Source organism: Pan troglodytes, chromosome 14, assembly GCF_028858775.2.
Source record: "Pan troglodytes isolate AG18354 chromosome 14, NHGRI_mPanTro3-v2.0_pri, whole genome shotgun sequence".
In the NCBI taxonomy this organism is placed as follows: Eukaryota; Metazoa; Chordata; class Mammalia; order Primates; family Hominidae; genus Pan; species Pan troglodytes.
This window is the reverse complement of record NC_072412.2, coordinates 83,399,533-83,418,889: the sequence shown is the minus strand read 5'-3', so window position 1 is coordinate 83,418,889 and position 19,357 is coordinate 83,399,533. Positions and strand designations below refer to the sequence as shown.

The 19,357-nt window shown below is 37.1% G+C and overlaps 1 protein-coding gene across 6 annotated transcripts in view; it reads right to left on the bottom strand.

Moving 5' to 3' along the window:
* Window positions 1–19,357, bottom strand: part of SLAIN1 (SLAIN motif family member 1) — a 66,667-nt gene that overhangs the window by 22,598 nt on the left and 24,712 nt on the right. The window contains exon 1 of one of the 6 annotated variants that reach the window (XM_063792242.1): window positions 372–737. The exons of 4 other annotated variants lie outside the window; for them this stretch is intronic. The gene's annotated coding sequence lies outside the window, so the exon portion shown is untranslated. Of the gene's footprint in view, window positions 1–371; window positions 738–19,357 lie in introns of those variants that run through there. One more of the 6 variants, XM_024348308.3, reaches the window with a different exon arrangement.

The window sequence follows — 19,357 nt, the reverse complement described above, 5'->3', positions numbered from 1 at the left end:
AAAGTGCTTTAAAATGGGCAGTGGGATGGAGAGAAAAAAAAAAAAAAAACTGTGGGATGTGGACAGTCAAGAAAATAATCAGCTCCAAACTGGGATTCTTCAGATCCTTGCAAAACACCAAGTTTACTTAAAAAAAAAAAAAAAAAAAAAAAAAAAAAAAAAAAATTCCTTTTACTTCAGAATCATTACGTACCAACACATTCTAACAATTACATTAAAAATATCTTTTCCTTAAGTATGTGGAAGAACTAGGCAAGGAAACCACATTCACAATGACAACACTTTCAGAATCCACACATTTCATGAAACTGTGAAGCCTGGTTGCCAATTGACACCAGTCGTATATGTCACTTATCCAACCCGTAACTTACAGTGGTTAAGCAGCTTTTCCCAATCGGAGCCAGAACACAGACATGCACTTCCAGTTCCTTCTCTTCTATGTAGGTCAACTTGACTCCAGAATACACTACAAACTAGGGGTTAATAATGCAACACACACTAGGTAGCTGTTCTCACATGTTCAATCTCTATTATTCAAAGTTTCTCATTAAAAATTCTATATTTTAAAAGGCCAATAGTTCTTTGTGACTGCTATCTTGCCTAACAGATGATGTTATTTTATACCAGTCTGATCACTTGCCAGGCAAATTACAGTAACTGCGTGTTCTCACCCACAGATGCGGGCGGCAGCACATCACAAGTAAGCAGCATTCATCACTCTGCACAATAACCACTGTGACCCAGCCTCCCCGCACAATTGACACAGTTATTGTGGCTATGACAGCAAGATCCCAACTAGGAACACAATTAGCGTCTATTGCAAGAAAGAATGCTCTACATTGTTGTTTAGCATTGAAGCTTTTCAGAAAGGGGAGGAAAATTATTGTAAAGGCAAGCTAACAAAACAATAATGCTCCACTAGTGCCCAAGGTTACAGTGGAGGAGGAGGACAGGAGTGGAAGCTATCACATCCTAGTTGTTCTTCAGTACATAGCTAAAGAATTGTAACAGGAAGCACTTTTATAAAGAATAAAACCAACAAAAAGAACTTGTAAAAAAGAGCAATTTTATCTTTTTCAACCAATTATCTCAGTGGATTTTTGGTATATAAAATGATGTGAAATGATTCAAGAGGCTCAGTGATGACCGAAATAGCTCTAAAGAAAGGAGTGAGGCAATTTTGCCAAAAGAGAAAAAATGGGTGATCCATTTTTGAACAACAGTTAAATTTCCCTATACTCCTACTCCAGAGTTCTATTTATAAAAAAAGAGGGGGGCGGGGGGGCGGTTCGCAAACTTGGAAATGGCATAGACTATGCATTTTTTCATTTTATTCCAATCCCTAGAATAGCATCGAACTGGCCCCAAACAGGACTACACACTGAATCAATGTACGATACTTGGCACAGTTTTCTTTCCCAAATGCCTTAAGCTAAACTGCCTCCCAGGACACTTCTTTCTGCATAATCTCTGTAGTTCTACCGCAACTTCCTTAACCACTCACCACCTCTCACCAGATTACTGCAACCCGCTCTTCAACAAACTTCCAGCCACCAACACTGCCCTGAGCAAACCTGTTCTGAATGTCATGTATTTTAACTGTGTTACTCTCATCAATTAAAGTACCACAGGGGCTTTTCATCAAATGCAAGACCTTAAAGGTACTTCAGCTCATTTCACTACCACCCTTACAGACTGTCATTTATCTCATGCCCACCTCTACAGTGTCTCTGAAGCTACCCTAAGGATGCACCCTTATTGGTTAAACTTTCTACTTCACCTCCCTTGTCTGACAATCATCTTCTACTGAATGAATGTGATAAAGTACTACATTGTAGACTGATACCTCATTTTTTTTTCAAAAAAAAAATAAGTTGAGGGTGACTAATGGTCTCTTATTTTTTGTACATTTTCAAAGTTGCCTGACTGAAAAGATAAGTTATAACACATCTGTGTAGTTATTTTTGTATACCATTAAGCAAAGTATGACCAAAAAAACTAGATTTGATAAATGCTCCTGTGATAAAATCAAGAAAATCATAAAAAGGCAGACGACAGAATGGGTTTAAGGAACAACCTAAGTTTCTTTAATTTGTCACACTGAAAATTATTCTGTGACCAACAAAAAGTTCCCAGAAACAATGACATTCCTACCATTGCTTGATCATCTTTGCTTAGACTCAGAGTAAAGTATTCAAATTGTTGTTAAATAGACATGTCTCTACACATAATCAAAATCAAATTTAAGAAAGCAATTACTTAATTCACATAAAAGAAAAAACTGATTTAATATCTTAGAAGACTCAAAAGGTCGGTAGTGCATTAAACTAAAGAGTTCAAAAATAAAGCAACACTATAACATATTCTGGCAACAATCCTTTTCATTGTTCTCACTACAGTCATTTCAGTACCTAATACAAGACTTGGAACACAGTATGCACTCAATAAATGCTAAATGTGGTCAAAATTTTGGCAAGTTGACTAATATTTCCTTATCTCAAACCATTCTACCACTCCTATCCTGACATATAAATTACTTTGCCCAATTTTTTAAACTTAAGTATAATTCTGTTAACTCTGAAGACAAATAATAGTCTAATTAGATGTTTCAAACCAGCTAAAATCTTGGTGAAAAATATACCTGGAGAAGCACTTCATTAATACTTTCTAGTAACTACTAAGTTGCTGAATTTTATATCAATCTTCCGGTTTCCAACTAAATGATGTTATATTACTAAGGCCTAGGATCTGTGTGACTGGGGTAACAAACATGGAAAAGTGGTTAAACAGGTGACACTAAGATGAGTTAGTTCCTACAGCACTGCATCGCACAGTTAAAAGGAAGGATTATGCTAAGCACACTAACCGGTGGAAAACCATGCAAGAAGGCAACAAAGCTGCCACCGAATTCTGGAAATGCTGCCATTTCCTGCAATCCAAGAAAGAGTTACAAAATGGCTGCAATTCTGTTTGGGCCGTTTGGTAGCATTTCGATACATTCTACTGTCAATAGCATGGCATCTGGCTTGGTTTCAGTTAGGTGAGGAAGCCCTGGAGGTCAGGACCCTCACTCTTCCTAGTGAGTTCTAACAGGAGAGCCACATTTCTCATCAGGCAGAAGTTATTCTAGAAAACAAGCCCTCCCTGTGTCCATGTCTTCTCACTGTTCAGCTCCCACTTATAAGTGAGAACATGCAGTGTTTGGTTTTCTGTTCTGCGTTAGTTTGCTGAGGATAATGGCTTCTAGCTCCATCCATGGTAGGAGGAGGGACAGCATTAGGAAAAATACTTAATGCATGCTGGGCTTAATAGCTAGGCTTAATACCTAGCAAACCCAATAAAAACTCATTAGCAGCAAACTTTAGGTCTGTTTCACTAAAATTCACAGCCTATTTTCTAAATAAGTCATGGTTTTGTATCCATGCTCATGGCTGTCTTCCCATCTAGCCAAATTTATATTCTCCCTCATTCCCTAACCCAGGTTCTGCCTTGTGGAACTGGCCAACTTTTTATTTAAATCTTCATAAGTAATGCCGTGTACCTGAGAAAAATATATATATATATGTATATGTATATATGTGTATATATATGTATATGTATATATGTGTATATATGTATGTATATATGTGTGTGTGTGTGTAGTGCTCCAGAATGATTCAGATGCCCAACGTTTACAACATCTAGAGTCATTCCTTTAATCAACATTTGGCAACAGATACTAAAAAACTTCAAAGGTCAGTCTCCAAGCAGTTACCTAAATATCTTCCACAGATACACACAGCATGTGGCATTTCCCTGCTCCACAGTCATTCCAAGAAGTCTGCCTGGCCCCTATACTCCCACCCACTTTTAAAAATTCATTTCTCTATTCATTTGAATAGGCACTAACTACTGTGGCTATAGCATATCAGATGCCCCAGGTGCTGACATGAATAAGATATGGTGACTGTTCTCCTCTCCTTCCCACTCCAGTTTCTAAAGACCAGCTACTAAAGAAGACAGGCAAGTAAGGTGGAATATGATGTCATATTGTAAGTGCAGTAAAAGCACCATAAGGAGTACACTCAGAGCAAAGTAAAAGCAATGATTAACTTTCTGGGGGAATCTAAACACTTCAGGAGACATTATGTTTAATGTGGCCCTTGAAGGTTGAGGAGCTTATCTCACAGGATATGATACCATTCTAAATAGAAGTAATGCCTATGAAACCAAGAACACATGAAAGAGCAGTGTACAATCAGGGAATGGCAAACATTTGGACTAAAGCATAGGGTATAAGAGAAGAGTTAGGGCTGGAGAGGTTGGTAGGTTTGGGTTTTGCACTGTCTCATATCTATACACATTAATGAACAGTTTACACTTTAATGAACAGTTAGTGTTTTGACTGTGAGAAGGTGAAAGACATAATCAGATTACATTTTATGAAGATGACATAAGTAGCCATAGAAATGATGAACTAAATGGGCATGGAGACTGATGTCTGGGAGACCAGTTAAGAGGCTTGTAAATAGACCTGGTGAGACATGATAAGATCCTGAACAAAAGCACAAGCAGAAAATTTGGTGAGAATAGGTTCAATGAGCCACATTTGAGCTGAAGTGCAGCTATCTGGCAACCCAATGAATATAGGGAGTGGGAAAAAAAGAGACTGAAGCTAATGCTTTAGTTCTTAAGACACTGATGCCATCGCACATGGAGAGCATGAGATACTCATGTTTAGATTTAAAAAAAAATTAGTTGAACTCAAGATGGTTACTGGAAATGCCTATGTGCTTGTGTCCAGTATGGAGTTGGAGTTCAGGGAAGAGGGCTAGAGAGACAAACAGATTCAGGGTACATCAACAAATAGGTGTTAGATGAAGCGTGATTGAAATCACCCAAGGAGAAAATACACAAGGAAAAGAGAAGGGACTGGAAGGAACAATTTAGAGTAGACAGATGGAGAATTAGTAAAGGAAACTGAGAAAGATCATTTGGGGAGGAGAATTCCAGAGGCTCAAAGATGCGTCCAGTCCCAACCAAAAAAAAAAAAAAAGACTAATGCAGAAGAGTTTCAACATGGGAGCTAATAGTTAATAGTGGCAACTACTCAGGGAGGGCATGTAGGATAAGGACTAAAAAGAGGCTACTGGCTAGAACAACCAGGCCACTGATGAGAGCAGATTCAGCAGAAGACATAAGGAAAAATCAGTGTTAGCAGGTCAGGCAGATATAAGGTGAGGAAAAAGTCTTTGAAGAGAGATTTGGCTATAAATGTTTTTGTTGTTGTTTTGTTGTTGTTGTTGTTGTTGTTTAAAAAAAGAGGGGGGCTGTAGCTTGAGGAGTATAAGGCTCAAGGGAGGATGGCTTTTAGGATCAAGGAGACTTGGAGATTAGAAATAACAGACAAGAGAAGAGTCTAAGGAAAAAGAAAAGCATGGGAAAAAGTTCCTGGAGATGAGAGGAATGGGACAGAGATTAGCTAGGGGGAACAGCCTTGGAAAGGGAGGGTTCTCACTTCCTCTGAAACAGGGAGGTAAAGACAGAATACAGAGAATGAGGGAGAGGAAGGTGAGTTTAAGGCTTTTTAATCTGTAAGTTACAGGCAATAAATATGCTGAGAATATTTATTCCAGAGGCTGGAATAAAGAACCTCATGTAGTAAAAGGCTAGGATGGCCACTACTGGAAACAAGGAAAATGGTTAACCATGAAAGTGACTGCCTGGGTCAGTCTGAAAAGCATATCTCTGGAACAATTCTAATCTCAACACAAGAGCTGAGATTGAAAATGTTAGCGTGTGCCTGCCTTATCATTCTGTAAAGGGTATTTATGTCTTACAGGTTCAGGTTGAGAGTGGCTGTGTGAGAGTCATATTGTTGTCAAAATAAACAAATTTACCATAATTAAGAGGAATTTACCATAATTAAGAGGAAAAAAAAAACCACCCCAGTGACTGAAGATAATCTTCCACTGGAGATTTTAGAAACCACAGGGAAGGTCCTGAGAAGAAGAGTTAGATGGGGTCTGGAAGGCTGTATCCAAAATGAGAGCACAGCCACAGACTAACAGTGGTCAAATATTTTCTGTAAAGGGCCAGCTGATATTTTGCTGGCCATAGGGTTTCTGTCACACCAGCTCAATGCTGACATTATGGTATGAAAGCAGCTATTGAAAAAACTGAAATGAAAATGTTTTATAGAAGCATAGATACACTTAATTTATATACACTGAGAATTGAATTTAATATTCATGGGTTATGAAATATTCTTGTTTTTTTCAACCATTAAAAAACATAAAAGGCATTTAACATTTTACATTTTAAATGCTCTTAGGCCATACAGAACAGGCAGAAAAACAGATATGGCCATAGTGTGTCAACCCCGGGCTAACATATATTACCAGTTTTATAATAGTCACTCAGAAAAACGTGCAGGGCTGGAACCATAGCATCAGGTGTTGAGACACAGCAGTGATGGCTGACAGGATACTTCTTCACTACAGTTTTCCATAACATACTGTAATAAAGACCAAGAAAAGACTGAAAGGACACTTCAGTAAAAATTCAGATGCCCGAGTTCCAGTCTTCATCCTGCCACATACTAGCTTTGAAATTTGGAGCAAATCATAACATCTTAAATGTTGCAGTGTTCTCATATGAAAAAAAGTTATGTTTGTAGGAAGAAATAAACAGGCTTTTCATGGGTACAGGATGAAAGCCTGCAGCAAGCATTCACAAATGGTAATACTTTTTTTAATGAAATGTTATAGCAAGTTGTAGCAAAAACATTCTACATTCTTTTTTATTTATTTATTTATTTATTTTTATTTTATTTTGAGACTGAGTCTCACTCTGACACCCAGGCTGGAGTGCAGTGGCACGATCTCAGCTCACTGAAACCTCCACCTCCCAGGTTCAAGCAATTCTCCTGTCTCAGCCTCCTGAGTAGCTGGGACTACAGACATGTGCCACTACGCCTGGCTGTTTTATGTATTTTTAGTAGAGAGGGGGTTTCACCATATTGGTCAGGCTGGTCTCAAACTCCTGACCTCAGGTGATCCATCCGCCTCAGCCTCCAAAAGTGCTGGGATTACAAGTGTGAGCCACCGCCCAGCCAACATTCTACATTCTGAAAGAAAATGTTCTAGAAGCTAGGTAGGAGAAAAGATTCTGTAGGAGTTTTCTACTTTTCACTTTTCCTGATTCTAAAGAAGTGTAACCTAGTCTTCTCAAAACAATGGGCCGGCTTCTTACGCTGTATCTACCTAGACAACTATGGCGACTTAGTCTTTGCTCAGTTGTTACCAACTCAGAAGTAAAACTGAACTGTCTGACCTTCAAAAGCTTGGTCAGGATAGGTCAACAGTTCTTACTTATTTATCTTGACTCTTAATGATGTTTATTACCAGAGTTCTGGAAAATAAGGAAAAAGTAAGTGAAGCAAATCCTGCTTTTTTCTTTCTTTATACAACAGGCATGCAAGCCTCAGTTCCAAGCCAAACAGAGGAATCCAACTTCTAGTCCTTTATAAATACCAGTTACCGAATGGCCTAAGATCAGTGAAGGTAAAGGAAACATCAGCTCCTTTAAGTATTTTTTATTCTCCCTTAAATTGGCAGGAAGTTTTACCCAGAACACAGCATTCTGACCCAAACCCATAAACCACCAGGGCAGGAAAATCTCCATTTCCATAAACCATCCTCTCAGGTATAAACTTCTTAGGTGATATTATATCTTTACGTATTTAGAGCCTATAGAAATCCTTGGCACACAGATGCGCTCAAATGTTTACACTAAACTTTAACAAAAGAATTCAAAAACCAAGGTGAAGACAGCAATTTACTGGTTCACTCTCATAAACTCTGTCTGCACAGACTGAGATACAAGCTTTCTGGAAAGGCTGTAAGTTCACAGTAGGTAAGTGCTGCTGACTTGGCTCCAACCTGAGCAACCCTTCTGGAGCAGTAACATATGGCTTGCAGCTTATCTGATCCAATATTTTTTATTGGGTAAACTTGAGTAGCATTAGTTTCTCCACAGTGCTTGACGACCTGATAAACAAGCATATGGGGTCTAGGAAGTCCTACTACTTTGAAGCAGATGTTCACAGTACTCCTTCCCAGACATGCATGAAATACAGAGAATTCAACTGTAATGTATTTGTCAGTGTATTTACATAAGAAGGGTTGAAGAACTACTAAATGCACCTAATTGGTAGTCTTAGGGACGATTCAATCAAAGTAAGTTAGTCATTATACCCAAGTCTCACAGTCTTCAAATTTAGCTATGAAAAACTTATCAGAAAGTTAGTTTGTATCTTTTCCTGCAGTTCCCATTCATTCAAACTATGACAATGAATGTAATAACTTAAAAATCATTAACCATCATATATATGTATGAGTACCTATGATCCCAGGATACTACAGATACTCAATCTTTAAATTTCCAATTTTACTAAAAATGTAATATTTTTAAAACATGATTTATATACCATCTTTAAGAAATACCCAATGCAAGAGTTCATTAGTTCATATGTAATTAATATGCAGAGTTAATGAAGAAAATCACTTTTGATATTAGGATTAAGCTTTAAAATATATTTAGTTCAAAAGTAACAAAGCAGTTGATACTCCTGACAATTGGCAGGTAAATGTTTCATAAATATTTGTTGAATGAGAGTTACAAATTCCACCATGTTGCATAAGGAGTACTACTGAATAACATTTATTCCACGGAAATCAGAGTTTTATAATTATTCTTGACATTAAGTTTAAAAGGTCAAGTGTTTCTTAGGTTTTAATAGGAAACATAATCTTAATGGATAAGGCATCTAATCATAATTAAAGGATTAGACCTTATCTACTTCTCAGATCTTAACCCACTGCACGATCACACATCTAATGCTCTTCCCTCATGACTATTATTGGATCCTTCTGCGGGACTTCTTTAACCAGGACAACAGTCTCAAAGTAGAGCTGAAACATAAAGGTCAGAAAGGGGAAGTTATCTTGACTATCAACTTGTTTCCACTTAATCATTGGTCAAAACTGAAGATAAGACAACAGCTTTAAGCACACCAGATCAAATCCAGTATTATCCAGGACCAGAGTGACCGCTACAACTTCACAAGTCATCTTCTGACTTCCCATCTGCAATTAATAGTGGAGATTTAAAAAAAAAATGTAGTAGTAATTACACTTCAAAGGCATGTTTAAAAATTCCCTTTTATAGAAGCCATTTTCCCTTTAGGTCTGTGTGTCTGCTATAGTTAAAATCAAACTTAATAATTTAATCTTAAAAGAACAAAGAAGAAGACTGATCTAATAATTTGGCAACGATGAGATGTTGTCAAACAGATTACAGACGGCTGCTTCCAATTTAGACTACAGCCACAATGCAAGCTGACAACCAGCTAGAATAACTTACAGGTTCTACACTGAAATCATGAGGTAAGGTAAGCAATATGTTACAGAATCTAATTACATGAAGAAATAGGCTAAATAATCTCATGCTGAAAACAGAGGGCCCTCCCTCTGAAAGGACAGACTAGATTTTTACTAAGAGTCTTCACGCCTATGACTGGGTAAAGTGTGGTGGCAAAACCAAGCTTTTAGAAAGCACTGTCAGTTATTGAATGGAAGAGTGATGAGAAGAGAATTTGTATAATCCTTCCTCCCCAGTGTCTCTGATACTAAAAGACTCTTCTTTGAGTTATGGCTTATCCCAGTAACAGAAAAGGCCTCTGACCCACTAATCTTAAGAGACGATAGAAAGTAAATATACAAATTCAGAGTTCTGACCAAGGGAAAACTATCTTTGGCCCTAAAACTAACCCATTCATGATTTTATTAAAATACCTGCACACAAAACAACACTAAAATATACATTAAAGGCCTAAAACAGGAGTCTCTTTTCCTTCCCCACCCAGGCCCACTTTCCACTTTGTTTTTCATAATTTCAATACAATTACAGAATTAGTATATAACTTTAAATAGACAATAGAAAATCCAATCATTGCCTTGTTGGTATCTGATTTCCCACCATGAAAGGTTATTTAGTATATATGCACCTTCTCCGTATCCATCTCCAGATTTGACAGTTCTATTTTTACACTGTCAAGGTTTACTGGATTTTCATTCTGTTTTATAGCTGTGATTGGGATAGCTATAAGGTGATCACTAGATATGACAGGACCAAGGTAAAGAAAGTAATTTTTCTGCTCTAGAACACAACCACCAGGTGAAGAACATCACAAGCCTGAGAGTCAATCACTGTCTTATTTCATCTTCATCTTTCTCAGCTTCTCCTAGGTCATCTCCGAGGCTACTGTTTTCTAGATCTCATGTGATCTTTTTTCCTTGTACATTTCCCACTGTTAAAATAGGGTGCACAAAGGGTAAAACTTTCAACCATTTTAAGATAAAATCCAGACTTTGCATAAGCAAAAGTTTCTTTTGCTCCTACACTTATTTGCTTCAGTACAGGATTATAGTTTGAAAATAACTTTCTTCCTTAAAACTTTAAAGACAATATTAATTTTTTATCTAGCATCCAATATTACTTATAAAATGTCTGAAATTTGTTATACTATAGATAAACTCCCAATGTTCAAATGAAGGAATAGTTTATCTTTAATTCTGGAAAATCTGAAATTCAATAACCAGGAGATCTAGGTGCACGGCTTTTTTTCATCTATCTTAATTCATCCTGAGGATCTGTCAAAGAAATTTTCTTCTATTATTTACTGATTATTTCCTTTGTTCAGTACGTTCCTGCTTCTAGAACTCCTGTTAAAACATGAGAAGTTCTGGGTCTGTCTTCTTCTGTCCCCTCACTTCTCTCATATTTTCCATTCCATTTTGGTAGATTCCTTTGGCCAACTTTCAGAGAAGCAGCTTGGTTCTTAGCCCTGTCCATTCTTCCTTCAATACGTCTAAGAAATTTAAAATGACCAAAAAACTTATGATTTCATTGCTTGTTTTCCCAGCAGGTATCCTTTTACTGATCCAACTTCATTTATCTGAAAATACTATAAAAATGGAAGACCAGACTGAGCATGCATATGCAAATACATATACACAAGTACAGGACACACCCGATGACAGCAAATCTGCATTTCAAAAGACTAGTAAATTTAAATACACTGTTTCTTGAAATACAACCTTACAACTATGACAGTAGAAAAAAATTAAACTCACAAATTGACAAGAGCTCCAAAACTCAAATATATGAAACTTATTACTATATAGAAGTTTAAAGCTCCCAAATATTATAAATAATTGAGAACATCAACAAATCAAACCCTTATGTTTCCAAAGTAAATTAAGTGTCACGAGAACTTGGCCACATTTTCATCTACCATTTCTCACATTAGTCACACAAGAAATTTGGGATATTAATGAAAAAGAAGAAAACATTCCCAAGTTTATCTAAGACTCTCCCTTAAAAATTGCTAAAGCTAACCTTACCCATGTTCCAAAGAATTTCTAAAACCACTATTTCACTCTCCACAGTTCACCAGATTTCCAAAAAAGGCTCTGCCTTCTAAGACAATTCAGGTAATATCCTGTAGCTTAGCTGTTCAGTTACATCACTCCTTTACTAAAAATTATTCAAAGGTTTTTCAACCATTTTAAGATAAAATCCAGAATCTTTAACTGCCCTGAAGACGTTGCACACATGTCTAGTTTCTAGTTTCATTTAGAGTCATTTCCCTCCATTACACCCCAACCACAACAGCCTGCCGTTTCCTCACATTATGTCCCACTGCAGGGCCTTTCCACATGCTATTGCTATCCTTCCTCTCCAATGTCTCTGAGACTGAAAGACTCTTCTTTGAGTTATGGCTTATCCCAGTGACAGAAAAGGCCTGGGACACTCTTCCTCACCTCCTCCTCCCGTTGGATGGACGAACAGATGGACACACGGACACACACACACACACACACAGAGTTATTGGCTTAACTCCCACTGACTCTCCGGTCCCAGCTGATGCCTCACGTCTTTGGGAAATCATTTTCTGATCATACCCCTGGGTCAGGCTGCCATTCGCATCATTATGCTTCTTTTATGGGACAGGAAGAACAAAGAACTGCTATCTTGTCATCTGTTTTTTGCACCAGAATGCATGTTCCCAAGGCCAGGCGCTGAGCTCATCTTGCTTGCCACTGCACTCTGTATTTAGCACTGACTGTACCTAATAAGTACTCAACACATTTCATGTATTGTAATCATCTGATCAAGCCCCAGTGTTTCAGAAAAGAGAGTCTAGAAAGTCTTGCTTTAAACCTGACTATTCTGTAGAGGTCCCAAGAAACAGGTACCAACACCTACCAAAAAAAAAAAAAAAAAGAATTTCACTACCATAGAGTCAAATTTAATCAACCGTCACAGTAGTATGAAAGCAGTAGACAACTACTTTGGGAGAATCTCTATTGTTTTATTTTTTCCTTGGTGGAGATAGGTAACAAAATAGCATGTCAATAATAAATTCACCAGAACAACCATTATTGTTTATTTTGAAAAACACTTTTCGAATCATGGTAGAAATGCAAAGTGAAACCAAAGGAAAAAAAAAACACATGGAAACACAAGTACAAATTAGCAAAAGAAAAAAGGATTACTTAAGGAAATTTGGCAAACACATATCAGGTTGTAGGGTATAATGGACTGAAACTGCAAATTTCATAGAAGCACAATCCCTTATTATCTGTTACTGTACTAAATCATTGCCAATACTGAAGTAAATGCACTGGGGCTATTCTGAACATAAGAGCAAAGCAACATAAAGATGTGATGAAATCCCACAGCTATGACAATGCATTTTCCATTTTCAGCACACAGGAATGATAGCATGTATCAGGAGACCCTGTCTCTGCACAAAAATTCCAATATGATTCCAGATTGTTTTTCCAGTGAGAAAAGAAATTCTTTACAAAGCTTACCCAAAATGAACCTCACAGACTAAGTTTTAATTTTGTGTTCCAAGTTTGACAGAGCATCTCGAGACTAGAAATATGAGCTAGTGGAGATAACATCTTGGGCCAAGCAAGGAGAGACTGGACAGGTTCCAGAAGACAGACATTTGATAAGCTTAATGTCTCAGTTCAATCTGTGTGGATTTTAACAAAAGAAAGGGTCACTCGCAGAACTGTGGATTAGTCTACAACTTTCTTCTTCATCGGCTAAATTTGGACATTAACACTCCTTTATAACAACTAAAATAAGATTGGGAACTGGCACCATATGAAGATAAAAGAAAAACTCAATGAATGGGGTAATTTCTATTCACATTTCCTTAGTATCTAATCCCAGAGGAAATGACAGATGGTCATAGCGAAACATGAGCCAAGGATACAATTGTGTAGGCCTCCACTATTTGTGAAAAGTACACCTACTCTGCTCAAATGTGACCTGTCCTGATTCAATAGTTATAGACATTCAAGTACCTTAAGCCAAGATAAGCTTTTATTAACTGGCCCCAAATTAACTGAGCCACATTTTGGGTGTTTCAAATTACTTAGATAAGCCTTTGATCATTATTTGGTTATTTAACATCCCAGCCTCATGCATGAATTTACCAAAGACCCTAGATTAGCCTTATTTCAATTTAGGATATCAAGTGAGTTAATCCTACCCATGAAAGTTCTATGCAGTTTTGTTATTTTTATTCTAAAGGGGTAGAGGGGGTTAGAAAGATGGGCGAGTTAGAAATGGAATACACATAGATCTAATAAAAAATAAAATAAAAACAACCAACTAAAGAGATTGTTGTGGATTTTCTATGTTGAATAAACTACACTTACAAAATTTTTCAGTGTAAGATCCCTAACAAATATCTATATTTGTAGGTAGAGAAAACAGATACCCACCCTCTGCCAAAAACACACTTAGTTTTCTATGAAGTATAAGTAGCCAGGCAAAGAGGATTCCCTGTATTTTATGTTCAATTTCTAAATGAAAATCTGTACATTAGGAATGTTTCTGTATATGTAGTACTCCACATTTCTGAAGTAATTTCACATCCAATATTTCCAGAAATCTTTCTAAAATAGCCCTGTGAAATCTGCTAAATGTCCCCACTTACTAGGCAAGGCCCTAGAAATAAGGACAACCATCTCAATCACAGTGGAGCAGGGATGAGGCATAACTATTAAGGTGAAAACTTCCACCATATTCACTCCTTCAACAACTAGCATACAACACCTACAGTGCGATGGGAGTTATTCCAGGCACAGAAAGGGTCACAGCAATGAACAAAACAGACTGAAACCCCCACGCTCAGAACTAACACTTTAATGAACACCACTCTGTTTTGGTTTTTTGAGGGTTTTTGTTTTTTTTTTTTTTTTTGGCTTGGCTAGTGGGATGCCATTTACAACACCAAATGTTCAATGAAAATTGTTTTGTTTTTTTTTTGCCCAACTTAAAAAATTTAAACATACTCAAATTAGTCAATCACAAAAAAAAAAAAAATTCAGTACTTAAAACATGCTGAAAAATTTATTAAGCACTGGCAATTCAAAAAACAATTTTAGGTATAGACCTCCATCTTCAGATGCTTAATCTATTTGGAAAAAGTCACATATATTAACAACTAAATAAAAAGAAGTTCATAAAACAGGGTGCCTCGAAATAGAAAGCAAACATCGTTAGGACCATCTTCAAAAGAGGAAAACCAACCAAGATACTGAGCTTTGTTGAAGACTGCATACTCAAATAAGTGGCCAGTGTTCTGGGGGAAAAAAGAGAGAGATTATTCTATTCTAGGCTTTATTAGTTAACTTTATACCAACAGACTGCAGATTTAGAGATGCCAGGAGATTTTAATTTCCAGCAATGTTATTTCACTTTTAACATTACTTTCTGTAAATTATCCAAAAAAGCCATTTACACTATTCAAATATAAGGGGGAGACACCTAATATTTGAGCCATTATCTCATCTAATTTACAAATATCTATTTCCTTATAACAACACTACAAAATAAATACAAATGTAAAAGAGGCTGAGAAAACTTAAGTAACTTGACTGTGCTGACTACATGATACATAAGACTTTATAAATTGTAAAATCTGAATATTAAAAGATCAGCTTGGAAAAGAGGATAATAAGTTTTGCAATTTATAATAAAAAGTTTCTTAGGGCCAAGCACAGTGGCTCATGCCTATAATCCCAGCACAGGGAGGCCAAGGTGGGCAGATTGCTTGAGCCCAGGAGTTCAATATCAGCCTGGGCAACATGGCAAAATCCTGCCCCTGCAAAAAATTTGCCAGGTATGGTGGCACACATCTGCAGTCCCAGCTACTTGGGAAGCTAAGGTGGGAGGGTCACCTGAGCCCAGGGAGGTCAAGGCTGCAGTGAGCCATGGTTGCGTCACTGCACTCCAGCCTAGGCAATAGAGTAAGACCCTGTCTTTAAAAAAAAAAAAAAAAAAAAAAAAAGTTTCTTAGATCCAAGTCAATTAATATTCCCTATAAGAATTAGGGGTATTAGATACATATTAGTCATCTGTAGGAATATACTATATGCACTAAAAATAACTATCTTATTATATCTTTTAAAAAATATTTAACCATTTGCAAAATTGTGGTTGTGAAGACAACGTATTTTTTAGCAATATTTTAAAAACAGTGATAATGCAGGTGCTGTCTCCCTACAAAATTAAATCTTATAAAAATCCCTTTCCTTCATTTTCTTCAGAAAAAAAAACTTTCTGCAGAAGGGCAGAATTCTAATAAGCTTGTTCTCACAATCTCAAGACAAAGCTCAACTGTGTCCCATACATTCTCTCATAACTTAGCAAGTTTTGTTATCTAGGTCCAGGGTCAAAAGTTGTCAGATACATCATGAAAGCTTTTTGAGGAATCTATGAAATCACAAATGTAGGCAGCAAGAAGAGAAATAGGCCTGGGCCCTGCAAGAAGTTACAGTACAAATAAGCTCATTAGCAATTGTGCAGTTAGAGACAATCTTGGGAGAAATGGACCAGATGGACTACAGAAACCAACCTTGACAAACCCTTACTCATATGGCTTCCTGGGGATGCTTACTCCATAAACAAGGAGGGACGGCTAACTTACCACCGTGGCTAACTTGCAGCCAAGAAAACAGCCTGGGCTAACGGCCTAGGGTAAAGAGGAAATAAGGTAGAAGCGGGTTTAAGACCAGCTCTGCCCACCAGAAACATTCTGGCTCCTCACAACTATGCCCCTCTCCACATTTCCTACAAAGGAATTAATCTTTACTTTTTGAAGAATTTTCTTTTCAAAACATCAAGGTCAAAAAAGAGGAACCAAGTTTCGAAAATATTTGCTCAAATATTACATAAGCAGCATCTCATCTGAAGCTCCAGGCTCACATTAAGGAACTTTTAACTATCTGTCAATGAAAGAGTTAAGAGTATGAGAGACAAAAGCATAATGCAGAGAGGAAGAGGGTGAAAAGGAGAGGGTAGCTTTACCCTTTGTTCACCTCTCATCACTCCTACTCATGGCTGTGAATTTCTTAGTGAAGTGTCTTTAATTTCTGTGTATACAGAGGGAGATGTATAACTCCTAAGGACTTCAATTAATCACTTTGCAACAAAGTGTGTAAGATAAGTAGAAACTGACTGTTTTAGAGTAAACATACTTGTGAATGGGAAAGCAATACTGCAAGCTGATACTTCAACTGATGCTAGTCTATGCCCTGAATATAAGAGGTGGCTAATAAGGAAAATGTTGCAAGGACCCCGACCCATCTTAAATTATTCAACACCAAAACTGAAACAGTAGTAATAGTTACATTGGGCTCAAAAAAACATTCATTTACTTTAGCGACAGCATCTATTTTGTGTCAGGTACCCTTCTAGGAATTAGAGAACTGGTGCTCAACAAAACAAAGTCCATTCCCTTGGGCAATTTATATTCAAATGAAAAGAAACAACTCTAGTCTCAAAGAAAACACTCAGTAATATCTGTTACTCAAAAATGCGGACTGCCCAAGGGAGAAATTAAGTCTAAGCAAAAAGAAAAATAAAATGACGAGTTACTGGGTGCAGCACACCAACATGGCACATGTATACATATGTAACAAACCTGCCCATCGTGCACATGTACCCTAAAACTTAAAGTATAATAAAAAAAAGAAAAATGCTTTATTAGAGAATTATTGAAACCAAAAATATGGAAAGCTCGCATTATTCCAATTAAATCTTTATGTTGTGAATAAAGTGTGGGTCAAAACCATAATTTTTGATATCTGTCAATTAACCATCATTGACAAAGGACCCCCTTAATTGGAAGCCAGTAAGTATTCTTCAATATGGGGGATTAACTATGAATTCCTCCCTATTCTCTTATAAAACCACACTACAGTAAGAGTTAAACTCAAACTCTTATAAAGCCATAGGAAGACTGAACGGGACAGGAGACAATTATCACACTCGGGATGGTCACAACATCTTAGAAATGAAAAGCGGAAAGAGACTTGGGTTTTGACATCCTCTGTTCTATGACCTTACAGCAAAAAGAAACTAATAAGGACCTAGCAAGGTTCTGGAATCGTAGGTGCGAAGTACCACAGAGGGTAGGGAGTTTTGTGGTGAAGTGAAAAAAACCAGGTGACTGAAAATCTATAGGAAAGCACCTAAACCCTCCAGCTCCCCACCCCGCCTGCTCAGGCAACTGCTCCTCTCCTACTTTTATCAAAGACAGGCTTCATTACCTGAATAAACTGAAATAGAAAGCCACTAGATTTTACAAACACAAATAAAAATACCTTACAGATCTGGAGGACTAAGTGAAAATCTGAATACCAGAAGGTGAGCTCAATGAGGGCAGAGACTTAATATCTGTGCTGTTCACTGATGCATCTCCATCACCTACAATGGTACCTGGTACATAGAAGTCACTCAATATGCAGCAGTAGAGTTTAGAAGATGTGTGTTTTTTTTTTAATCTCCAAGAAAGTAGAACAACAGCAACAAAATCAAGAATAGAAAGCCAGAGAGAAAAATATAAAATTTGAACATCAATCCAGGCGATTCTGACCCACAGAAGTATCTAGAAAGAATAGAGAAAACAAGGGCAGAGGGCTACGAATACAAAGAAATAATGCAAGAAATTTTGCAGAACTAAAGTTTATAGCACACACAAAATAAATGAAATTTCAGAATACCAAGAATAAAAGACAATATTCTAAAATATTCATGTTATTTTAGGTAGAAAGGTCACAAATAAGAATCAGAAATAAGAACGGTGCTGAACTTCAACAGCAACCCCGAAGCTAAAATATAATGGAATAATGCCTTCTAAACTCTGTGGGAAATGGTTTTTAACCTAGAATTCTATACCTAACCCAAATAACAATCCTGCATAAGAGTGAAAGTAGGAATAAAGATGTTTTGAAACACAGGAGGTTCTCAAAATTTACCTGCCACATATCCTTTTTCCCTCTACTCTCCCAAAAAAGCAAATGCAGAAATATTCCTTTCTTTTAATGGAATAGAAAGGAAAGTACTTGTATCTCAGAAGCAGGTAATATAGCACTGAAGAGGGGCCAGAGAAATTCCCAGGATAAGCAAAAGAAAGTCCCACTATGATGGCTCTTCAGAGGCTAAAGATGACTAGTTCCAAGTAGAGTAAGAGAATAGGGCGCTGCCTGAAGGAACAGTAACAAAACAAAATTCTTGGATTTATGTGTCTCATACTGCGGATGGTTCATCAAGAGAGTTTGGGGATAAATTAATGACAAGGACCCTGTCTTATAAATTATAACAGCAACAACAACAACAAAACTAGGCGTCTTTTTCCAATTAATTCTGAAAAAAATGTTAGATGGGCTGGGCACAGTGGCTCATGCCTGTAATCTCAGCACTTTGGGAGGCCAAGGTAGGTGGATTACCTGAGATCAGGCATTCAAGACCAGCCTGGCCAACATGGTGAAACCACATCTCTATTAAAAAATACAAAAATTAGCCAGGCGTGGTTGCGTGTACCTGTAATCCCAGCTACTCAGGAGGCTGAGGCCAGAGAATCCCTTGAACCTAGGAGGCAGATGTTGCAGTGTGCTGAGATTACACCACTGCACTCCAGCCTGGGCACAGAGCAAGAATCTGTCTCAAAAACAAAAAAGTTAGATGGAAAAAGAAATGATAAAATATTGCATGGCTTGAATATAACTTTCTATCATAATATATACTGATGTCCCCTAAAGGTAGTAAAAGGTTACATAGAAAGGACATGCAGAGAAAAAATATAGAAGTGAGGTGTAAAAGAATTAAATCTTCACCATCCAAAGTCAAAAGCCAATGGATAATGTTTAAAATGAAAAAATTCAAAGCAATGGCCATATAAACATGGAATTTAAAAAGAGAGGTAAACAGTAAAACCAAAACA